This window comes from Lytechinus pictus, unplaced genomic scaffold (assembly GCF_037042905.1).
Source record: "Lytechinus pictus isolate F3 Inbred unplaced genomic scaffold, Lp3.0 scaffold_20, whole genome shotgun sequence".
NCBI lineage: Eukaryota > Metazoa > Echinodermata > Echinoidea > Temnopleuroida > Toxopneustidae > Lytechinus > Lytechinus pictus.
In genome coordinates, this window is record NW_026974141.1 from 8,270,021 (window position 1) to 8,281,378 (window position 11,358).

General features: G+C 35.2%; 1 protein-coding gene across 1 annotated transcript in view; it reads right to left on the minus strand.

The window, feature by feature from the left end:
- The window catches only part of LOC135157820 (protein-glutamine gamma-glutamyltransferase K-like), a 46,839-nt gene extending 39,106 nt beyond the window's left edge, over positions 1–7,733 (minus strand). Inside the window, exon 1 of the mRNA XM_064114773.1 lies at positions 7,629–7,733. The gene's annotated coding sequence lies outside the window, so the exon portion shown is untranslated. The remainder of the gene's footprint in view (positions 1–7,628) is intronic.
- Between the last annotated feature and the right edge of the window lie 3,625 nt (positions 7,734–11,358).

The window sequence follows — 11,358 nt, forward strand, 5'->3', positions numbered from 1 at the left end:
TTGTAAATATTTCATAGTTTGGCTGCCATTTTGACAATTTTTATCGTGTTCAACCCAATTAAACATCGGTAAAGTATAATTTTCATGCCTTTTCATCTATATCGTTTAAAGTATTTTGATAATGGAATATCAAGTTTTAAAAGTTTGTTGGTTATACATCCTTAGATTGTAAATTCGATGTGTAAAATTACATCAAACTTTGGACTGTGAATTGACAAAAGGGAGGGAATGAGAACACATGCGAGCCCACACATACACCCTACCGTCGGTAAATGGGGATTACAGTAAAATGTCAGAAATTGTTGAATAAATCCCCAGAAACGACGGTTATTCCTGTCTATGGTGAATGGTGCTTTCTTTTTAAAGAATGAAATGTGTTCACCAACAATGAATTAACTAGTCTAGAATTAACATTCCCATCTTTTTTTTCAATTCAACATCTTCAAACTATTTGAAATGCCACAGCTCAACATTATCTCAAACACATTTATACACCATTCACGCATAGACTCAGTGCATCTACATCATTCAGATTCAGTCCATCGTTTCTTCTCATGAAAAGGGGATCAAAAGGCTGTAGATTCTAGATTCTACTGGAAAATTAAGATTTTCCTCGTTGACCTGCAAAACTATTCACTTTACTGCTCAAATTCAGCCCCGGCCCCCCCACTCCGGGGTCGGAAGGACCGCATGCGTGTTCCCAAAATGTCCGGTAAAGGGGTACTTTTTCGCGGGACAAGTCCGGCCCGCGAATTTTAAAAAAGGGGGTGTTTTTGTATTTTCACCCGGAGATTTCTTTAAAAAGGTTTTTTTTTTATCTCTCTCTTTGGACTCCTGATAAATTTTAAAAGGGGGTTATAAAATATCTTGAATAACATAGAAAAATTGATCAAAATCCTGAAATTCCTGCTAGTTTTGAAGGCTCATTCAGGATTATTTCATTTTGAAAAAGTAAAGTACGGACCTTTTGTTGGAAGGTCTCACCTGAGATAGGGGGTACATTGAGCAGTGTTCTGGATTTAGGGGGGTCTCCAAGGCAGAAAAAGCCCTCGAAAGGGGGAAGGAGGGTTCAGAAATTTTGGCAGACCTTCGATAGGGGGTGCTTTCAAAGGGAGGGAACGAGCATAGGCCGGGAATTCAGCTCTAGAAAATTATGAAAATCTTTGAGCACTGAATTTATACTTGCACTGGGCCACTCACACGTATTGCGAGGTTAGTATACTATTACTATTAGTATACTAACCTCGCACCATAAACCGCATTTGGCAGTGGATTTCTAACTAGTGGGTCGCGCATGCTGTGATCCCATTTCTGGTGTCCACAACACACGACTTCTATGGCTTGATTTTTCTGTGCGCATAAAATGAACCCTTGAGTGGCACTGGGCAAATGAAAATTGATACAATGATTGCTCTTTTTGTGAAAAAACGCGATAAATAATCTGTTTTTTCCAAAATCAGGGGTGTGAGTGGTCACAAATAAAAAGGTCTGAAAAAAGCTGAAGTGTTGAAAAAGTCTGAAATAGAAAGAGCTCCCATACTTTTTGTACAAAGGCCAAAAATAAGCTGAAAATCAAAACAAAAAAATCTGAACTCTCTCACCCCTGCAAAATGAACGTGGTTAAAGTGGATTTTCTAGGGAAATCTATCAATGTTTACCACATTCAAAACACAGGTCTAGTATATAGCCCCTGTGTCTAGGCTCTTTGATGAAAAGACAAAGTCAAATATGATGAAAATATCATCACAATGACAGTCCTCTACATTAGGCTATATTGTAAGATAAACCCAGATTCCAATTTTAAAAACAATGACATTCAATTCTAAAAAAGCCTGGATTTCAAGTGACTCCAGTCATACATAGGCATAGCATGCCATTGTATAGACAGGAATAACCGTCGTTTCTGGGGATTTCTTCAACAATTTCTGACATTTTACTGTAATCCCCATTTACCGACGGTAGGGTGTACGTGTGGGCTCGCATGTGTTCTCATTCCCTCCCTTTTGTCAATTCACAGTCCAAAGTTTGATGTAATTTTACACATCGAATTTACAATCTAAGGATGTATAAACAACAAACTTTTAAAACTTGATATTTCAATGTTTAAATACTTTAAACGATATAGATGAAAAAGGCATGAAAAATATACTTTACCGATGTTTAATTGGGTTGAACACGATAAAAATGGTCAAAATGGCAGCCAAACTATAAAATATTTACAAACGAACGTCAACAATCACGAATGTGATATCGATATTGCTTTCGATATTATACGATCTGCTCCATATGCGAACGAAACCGAAGATAAACGATACTAGTTATACTAGTACTAGTACTAGTTATAATCGCGATATATCGATTCGAGACATTAAGTTAATAACGATAATGACGTCATTCAAGATGGCAACTTGCAAGAAAAACCGTCAGGTCAGGTGAAAATGTCTTAGATGACAGATTTCTCAATCATCCAGAGGATTTTTTTCAATAACTCCGGCCCAAGGTATGCAATTACTTAAGTTATTTATATTTCCCTGATAATGGAAACCATGAAACTTTCAATTTTGCTTAAAAAACAGTTTTAAATCGCGATCTATAAAACGCTAGTTCACTATACGTTGGCTGTAGGTACGGGGCCCCATCCCCTTCAGTCTATGTATGGTGAGTGGAGCCAACGTAGTTCAGCGGAACAACCAAAATACAGAGACTGAAGCTTTTGGTCTAGCCATTGTATGGCTCCCCAAAATGAAAGCGATTTTCGAGTTTGCCCCCTTTTTTAATCCCGTTTCATCGCAATCATTGGCTTTGGTTTGTGTAACATTATTTGCGAGAACAGCGCCACCATGCAACAAACGCTCTTTGGCTTTGCCATTATTTCAGGCATTAAAGTTTTGTTTTGGCTTGCTAAAAAATGCTACAACTTTTTTACATGATTTAATTTTATTTTGTCTTTGATTCAAACTTGTTTTGATGTCATTTGTCTTGTCATTGATAATAATGGTAAATGTACATTTGAAGTTGAAATATTGCTAACGTTAGTTAGAATTATTAGATCTCTAGTACAGTAACGCAAAGTGCCATAGGCATAGAGATAGCTCTGAGAATTTAAAATTCGGGCATACTCGTGATATAGGCCCCGCTCGAGAAAAAAATTGTAATCGATCATACCTCAATATCTAGGTTGCTAACTTCAGCTCACTATATATACTCGTGATATAGGCCCCGCTGCTGTGTTGAATGGCTTTGAATGTCCGTTTGCGGGGCCTGTTTCACGAGTATAGTACTATAACCGTTATATAGGCCCCGCACTACGGCACTTCAGACACTCCAACACAGTAGCGGGGCCTATATCACGAGTATATATTAAGCTTGCATCCTAAGATAGTCGCGAAACTGGCCCCGTCCAATGCGCTTTTCACAGCATTCGCACGTGTGTGGGGCTCGGATGACGACTATATAGTATACTCGTTATCGGGGCCCCTTACACTATTATATAATGGAAAATAACGTGGTCGTGGGGCTTGTTTCCCCGGCCGGTGAGAATTATCATGGGCGGCGCTGTAGGGGGCCGGGGGAGGGGGGGGGAGCCTCCAATTTATTTTCCAAATAAACAAGGAAAGAATATCATGGGCGGCACTGTAAGGGGCGGGGGGGGGGGCTCCAATTTATTTTCCAAATATACAAGGAAAGAATATCATGGGCGGTGCTGTAAGGGGCGGGGGGGGGGGCTCCAATTCATTTTCCAAATAAACAAGGAAAGGATATCATGGGCGGCGCTGTAAGGGGCGGGGGGGGGGGCTCCAATTTATTTTCCAAATAAACAAGGAGAGAGAATAATAATTTACTTCTTCAAAAATTCATCTGTCGATTTATTTATTTGTTGTTACAGTTATTAACTTATTGATTAATTATGTATTGATTAATTAATGTATTCATTAATCATTTATTGTTTTCAGTTTTTTTTTCTTATGTGATATAGAGAGTCAGAGGTATCATTTGTTTTAATTATTTTTATGTGCGGAAGTTCATTTATTTCAATCTATTTTAATAGATTAATATGTATGATAAATAAATGTATTTATATTGATAAATAAATATATTTATATTTATTCATTAATCATTTAATTTATTTGTTTTCAGTTTTTTTTTTCTTTTGTGATGTAGAGAGTCAGAGTATCATTCGTTTTTAATTATTTTCATGTGTGAAATTTCGTTTATTTATTTATCAATCTATTATTTGAATTGATTAATATGTATGATAAATAAATGTATTTATATTGATAAATAAATGTATTTATATTTATTCATTAATCATTTAATTTATTTGTTTTCAGTTTTTTTCTTTTGTGATATAGAGAGTCAGATCGAGTTATCATTCGTTTTTAATTCTTTTTATGTGTGGAAGTTCATTATTATGATATTATTATTATAAAATAACTTGGAGCCCCCCTGCATTTCATTTTTATTATATTTTTTGCGGGGAGGGAGGTGCATAAAGGTTATCAACCTCAATTTTAGGGGGGACCGTCCCCCCACCGCAAATTTAGGGGGGACCTGTCCCCCCCCCCCCCCCCCGCTTCCGCCGCCTATGGGGAGGTGTCATCAATAATCAAATTACATAGTTCTTGTAAATGATTTTTCCCCAATATTTCACTTGACGTAATGCTGCGATTGAATCCATTTATTCATTCATGTATCATATATCTATTTATAATCACCTGGATGTAAGTATAGTCAATATTTTTTTTAAATCAGCTTTCTTCTCTTATTCAATATTGAATCACTCATCTGGCTTCCTGTGTATATTTGGGGTTTTTTTTCATTCCTTTCATAAATGCCTCCTCCGCCTCCCCACTTTTCATCCATTTAAATTCGAAAAAGAAAACAAATAGGTATATTCATTCGGGGAAGATTTATTAATTTTCTTTTGGTCAATTTCATTCTTGCTTGAGGGATATCTACACTTAATTAAATTAATCTATATTTTACTGAGACTTATCCCCCCCCCCCCCCGGCAATTGGGGATAGGCCTATCATTATGTATATTATTCATTTTGCGTATAAAAGTAGGCCCTTCTTTCAAAGTACTTTTTTTTAACCTTAATAACCTTTTGTTTTTTAAAAAGCTATACCGTTCATTGATATGCCAGTATTTCTACAGCTAACCTATTTTCTCTTCCTGCATTCATTTTAAAACCTAAATGGATGGTCCGGGTTGAAAGTATTTATAGCTTAATAAATAGAGTAGAATTCACTGAGCATAATATGCCGAAAATTTCATTAAAAAAATATTGATTGATCGTCATTTCATTAATTCACCATCCAAATATCGCATTTTTTCTTCGCCTATATGGTATTCATTTATTTACTAATTCATACACCCTTGCCCCCCCCCCCCGATTTCTCGTTTTTATTAAAAGATTTAATAATTTCGGAAAAAGTGTCTCAATGTGTTCTTATAATTTATTTTTATGCACGAATTATTCTACTATTTCCCTTTCTGTGATATTTTATTTCAGGAGTTTAATGCGTCCCCCAGATCCGAGATTTCGTAGCGGGGGGGGGGGGGGGCAGTGGCGTAGCTACGGGGGGGCCTGGGGGGCACGTGCCCCCCCAGGTGCCCCCCAGAAAAAATTGGCAGAGCAAAAAAAAAGGAAAGAAAAAAGGGAGAAGAAAAGAAAAAAGGAAAAGAAAAAGGAAAAGAAGAAGAAAGACAGAAGAAAAAAAGAGGAAGACGAGTGAATGAAATAATGTAATAAAAAAAACAAATCTTTTTATGTTACTATATAAAATTTTTGCTGGCGCTTCGCGCCAGAATTGCCTGTTCGATGAGATTCATATCTTGCTCAATAGGCTGATATGGAGCAAGTTTTGAAGTCAATATGCAAAACATATTTTAGCTCGACATCGAGCTTTCATTATTTTTTTTTTCATTTACAAATTTAAGTGCTCTGTAAAATGTCCGTTTTATGGTCTACATATATCAGCATTTTAAGCTCACGCTGCGTGGTCCCATTGTTTGATTTGCGAAGTTCATATTGTCTACGTGTATTCCATAATGTTCCATTAAACAAATGTATTCAGAATGCCCAGATTCTAGGTCTACATCTACAACACGCGCGATAGCCTGCATGTTCTTTATTTAAAATGTAGGCATGTACTTGAATTATCCAGTTTCACATCAGAATATCAATAATAAATATTGTCTGCTCATGCTTCACGATCGCATTATTAATGATACCCAATTAACTATATTCTATTTATGATTTACAAAATATGAATAGAATGTCCCGCTTTTAGGTCTAAACTCTCAATTTTCTTCCTCTCGCGCTTCGCGCTCGCATGAATTGTTTAGTTACATAATGACCATTTTTTTGGTCGGAATGTAAAAAAAAAATTGCTCGCGCTTCGCACTCGCATTATCGAAATATATACCGTCTTCGTGGGTAACTGTAAGCAGTCCTAAACAGGTCCCTTTTCGATAATGCTAGAACAGTTGATAAAAATTTCTGTTCGCGCTTGGCGTTCGCAGTAGCCATCTAGTTACATACGAATCTTGTTCAGGATCACACATAACATTGCCCAGAAAATTAAATTAAAAATACATGAAAGTAAAAAAAAAATCGCTCGCGCTTCGCGCTCGCACTTTTTATCAGGCTTATGAGATTATTTCATGTTTATGTTGTTTTATAAGAATAAAACTAAGAAGTGACCGATATAGGTGAAGATAATTTCGGGCCCCGTCCCCTATTGGCGAAAGTCGGATCCGCCCTTGTGACACATACACACACACACCGGAAAAATGGTCGGTGCCCCCCCTGAAAAAGCAAGGACCCCCAGTGCCCCCCCGGGAAAAAAATCCTAGCTACGCCACTGGGGGGGGGGGAGCTCAAATTTGAGAAGACAGTTGGTGGTCTGTCTGGTTGAATTTGTCAGGAAAAAAATATACACACAGGTACTGACGGGTCCAGTATTTTTAAAGGGGCGGGGATACAGGCTGTTCGGACACATTGCCATTCATGAAATCCATAGTCGGCCAGTCAAAGAGGAAGAGGTAAGAGTGTTTTTTTTTTTGGGGGGGGGGGGTTGTGCTATGGAAGTTTATGTACATTTTAATTTAATTTTTACCAACAAGATATGCCTACCATGATTATACGGCCGAACTAAACGAGATAACTGAACATTTTTTTAAAATTATAATCCATGTGTTAAAAGCTATATGAATGGAGCACACTACCCAGTCAGCAAAGTATCTGGGCCAATATGGGCCCCATATTGGGCCAGATACTTTGCTGACTGGGTAAGCTCTCTTTAACCCTAAACAGCAAACGTTTATTCAATATTTAATTACTAAACTGAAAATGGGAAAAGGACTTTACGGTAACGCATGAACAAGATATGAAAGAGGAGCGCGAACTGAATTTTTCACACTTGAAAATAGGATGCGAATGCGCTTTAAGTTCGAGAAGAATTTTGTTGATATATATCGACACGAAAAGGGTACGTTTTTAAGCACTGCTGACATGTAGGAGTGAGAGAGAGAGAGAGGGGGGGGGGACATCTTGTTCAACACTTTATCTGTAAATATCATTATTTTACATTGATTTACATGTAGTTTAATTACCACTCACATAGTATCCTGTTGCTAGGCGACATCCAACAGGCGCTGTTTGTCATGCAGTTGCATCGTACATATTACTTAGTTGACAGTGAGGTCACGATTCGTGGCATGTTCTGAGATTGTTTTTTATATATAAAAACACAAATTTAGAATGAGAAATCAGATAAAGCACAAAAGTATTTCTAATTTCATTTTTCTGTTTTTTTTTATATACAAATGCCAAATGACAACACGTTTTTCTCGTTGTGATTTCGTTTTTGTGTTTTCAAAAACCAAACTAAGGGGGCTGATTTCCGTTTTCGCTTCTACATGATTGGAACAGAAAAACAAATTATCCATTAATACCTTGATTGTGTAGGTTACTGGGCAAGTGAAAGTGACATTCACAATTTATCTTAGCAAGACATTCATAACATAAATGAGTAGAGTACTATTTCATATAATAAACACTAATTAAAGTATGAGAATGGCAATATTTGATCAGAGAATATCGAACTTCTTAACCGAAATGCGTGACAATAAAAATATACATTTTCATCAAACCTTTAGGTTACGAATATTTTTTCTATGTTTCTGCTTTGATTATCATCAACTTTGCGTCAGGATAAACTGCCCCCTTGAAGGGTAGGCCTATCGTGTCAATTGATAGACAACATCTTTTCCCAAAACAGTGCAAATATGAACGAATAAATGAATATATGAATAAACCAGGAAATGAATAAGTAAGTGAAACAATACGAAGGAGAACTTGAAATAGTAATGCGCATTAGGCCATCTCTCTTTCTCTCTCTCTCTTTCTAACGTTTCGCGTATTGGCTTCAATGAGGTAACAAAATATATTTTGTATAATAATATATGGTACACAGAGAGATCAAATCCATAAGCAAAAAAAGATAAATTAACGATAATGGTTGCAATGGTCTAACATCAAATAAAACAAAAAAGTTTAATACAAACAAATATATCAATTGTTTAATTTAAAGGACAAGTCCGCCCCAACAAAAAAGTTGATTTGAATAAAAAGAGGAAAATCGAACGATCATAACGCTAAAAATTTCATCAAAGTCAGATAAAATAAGAAAGTTATAACATTTTGAAGTTTAGTTTAATTTAAAATAATAGTTATATATGCACATCCAGGTCGGTATGCAAATGAGGAAACTGATGACGCCATCCACTCACTATTTCTTTAGTATTGTATTATATGAAATATATTTTCCAATTTTCTTCTCATTGTCAAGTGAAACAATTCCTCCCTGAACATATGGTTCATTCACGTTGGCCCTTATTGTAAAATCTGTGAAAAATGAAATATTGTATAATTCAAACAATAAAAAAAAAGCGAGTCCGGAACTGTATCATTTGCATGCAAATGAGTTGTGCACTTTTTTGTGAAAAATAAGCGAAACTTTAGAATATCACAACTTTCTTATTTTACATCCGATTTAGATGAAATTTCCAGCGTTATGCTAGTTTAATATTTCTCTATTTATTCAAATCAACATTTTTTTCTGGGGTGAACTTGACCTTTAAATAAATGAAATATAAATGAAATGTATGACCCTGTATCAACATAAGACCTCAGATAACAAAAAGATGAAAATATAATAAATGAATAAATAGATAATAAATAAATAAATGAACTTCCACACATAAAAAGAATTAAAAACGAATGATACCTCTGACGCTCTTTATCACATAAAAAAACTGAAAACAAATAAATTAAATGATTAATAAATAAATATAAATACATTAATAAAACAATTAAAATAGATTGATAAATAATTAAATGAACTTCCACACATTAAAAGAATTAAAAACTAATGATACCTAGCTCTGACTCCCTATATCACAAAAGAAAAAAAAACTGAAAACAAATGAATTAAATGATCAATAAATAAATACAAATAGGCCTACATTAATTAATCAATTAAAATAGATTGATAAATAAATTAAATGAACTTCCACAAATAAAAAGAATTAAAAACGAATAACTCTGACTCTCTCTATAACAAAAGAAGAAGAAAAAAAATGAATTAAATTATTAATGAATAAATATAAATACATTAATTAATCAATTTAAATATATAGATTGATAAATAAATAAATGAAATTTTACACATAAAAATAATTAAAAACGAATGATACCTCTGACTCTCTACATCACAAAAGAAAAAAAAATGAAAACAAATAAATCAAATGATTAATGAATAAATATCCACAAATAAATTTCTGAAGAAGTAAATCATTATCTCTCCTTAATTGTTCATTTGGAAAATAAGGAGCCCCCCCCCCCCCGCCCCTTACAGCGCCACCCATGATATTCTTTCCTTGTTTATTTGGAAAATAAATTGGAGCCTCCCCCGGCCCCCTACAGCGCCGCCCATGATAATTCTCACCGGCCGGGGAAACAAGCCCCACGACGGTAGGCACTTATGATCCAAGTTTGAAAGGATACTCGTAAAATGACGTCACTCTCGCCGATGAATATTCATTAGATCGTGGTCGTGCGTGTTCAATACACACTGAGTGCAGGCATGCAGAAAGTTATACGCGAGGAACTTTGGCTCCAGAGACAAGTTGTCAAATAACGTGTGTGTGTGTGTGTGTGTACCATCGGCTGGTAGTATATTCCATGCTGTCTACGACTTCAAATCGCTTCGGAGAGAGTGCAATTCGGTAAAACGAAGTTTCCGATATAAAGAGATAATAACACTATTTGTACATTACGTTGAGAGAGGCAAATGTCAGATCAGGGGAGGCAGGAGTACAATCAGGTTTTTTTTTAAAGGGAAGAAAAGTTTAGAATAAAAGGTATTATATATAGCCAATTGATCTAGGTGAGTGAAGTGAACAATGATGTTTTAAAAAAAAGAATGAATATACCTTACGTGAATATTATGGTGAAGCCAATTTAAAAGGAGGTGAGACAAGTTTCAATGGAGGTTTTTAAAAAGATTAAACTGCATTATGGTGAAGCCAATTTAAAAGGAGGTGAGGCAAGTTTCAATGGAGGTTTTTAAAAGAATAAACTGTACAACAAATTTAAATGGAGGTGAGGCAAGTTTCAATGGAAGTTTTTAAAAAGAATAAACTGTATTATGGTGAAGCCAATTTAAAAGGAGGTGAGGCAAGTTTCAATGGAGGTTTTTAAAAGAATAAACTGTACAACAAATTTAAATGGAGGTGAGGCAAGTTTCAATGGAAATTTTTAAAAAGAATAAACTGTACTACAAATTATGGTGAAGCGAATTTAAAAGGAGGTGAGGCAAGTTTCAATTGAGTTTTTTTTTAAAGAATAAACTGTACTACAAATTTAAAAGGAGGTGAGGCAAGTTTCAATGGAGGTTTTTTAAAAGAATAAACTGTACTACAAATTTAAAAGGAGGTGAAACAAGTTTCAATGGAGGTTTTTAAAAAGAATAGACTGCATTATGGTGAAGCGAATTTAAAAGGAGGTGAGGCAAGTTTCAATGGAGGTTTTTAAAAAGAATAAACTGCATTATGGTGAAGCCAATTTAAAAGGAGGTGAGGCAAGTTTCAATGGAGGTTTTTCAAAAGAATAAACTGGACTACAAATTTAAAAGGAGGTGAGGCAAGTTTCAATGGAGGTTTTTAAAAAGAATAAACTGCATTATGGTGATTGGTGAAGCGAATTTAAAAGGAGGTGAGGCAAGTTTCAATGGAGGTTTTTTAAAAGAATAAACTGTACTACAAATTTAAAAGGAGGTGAAACAAGT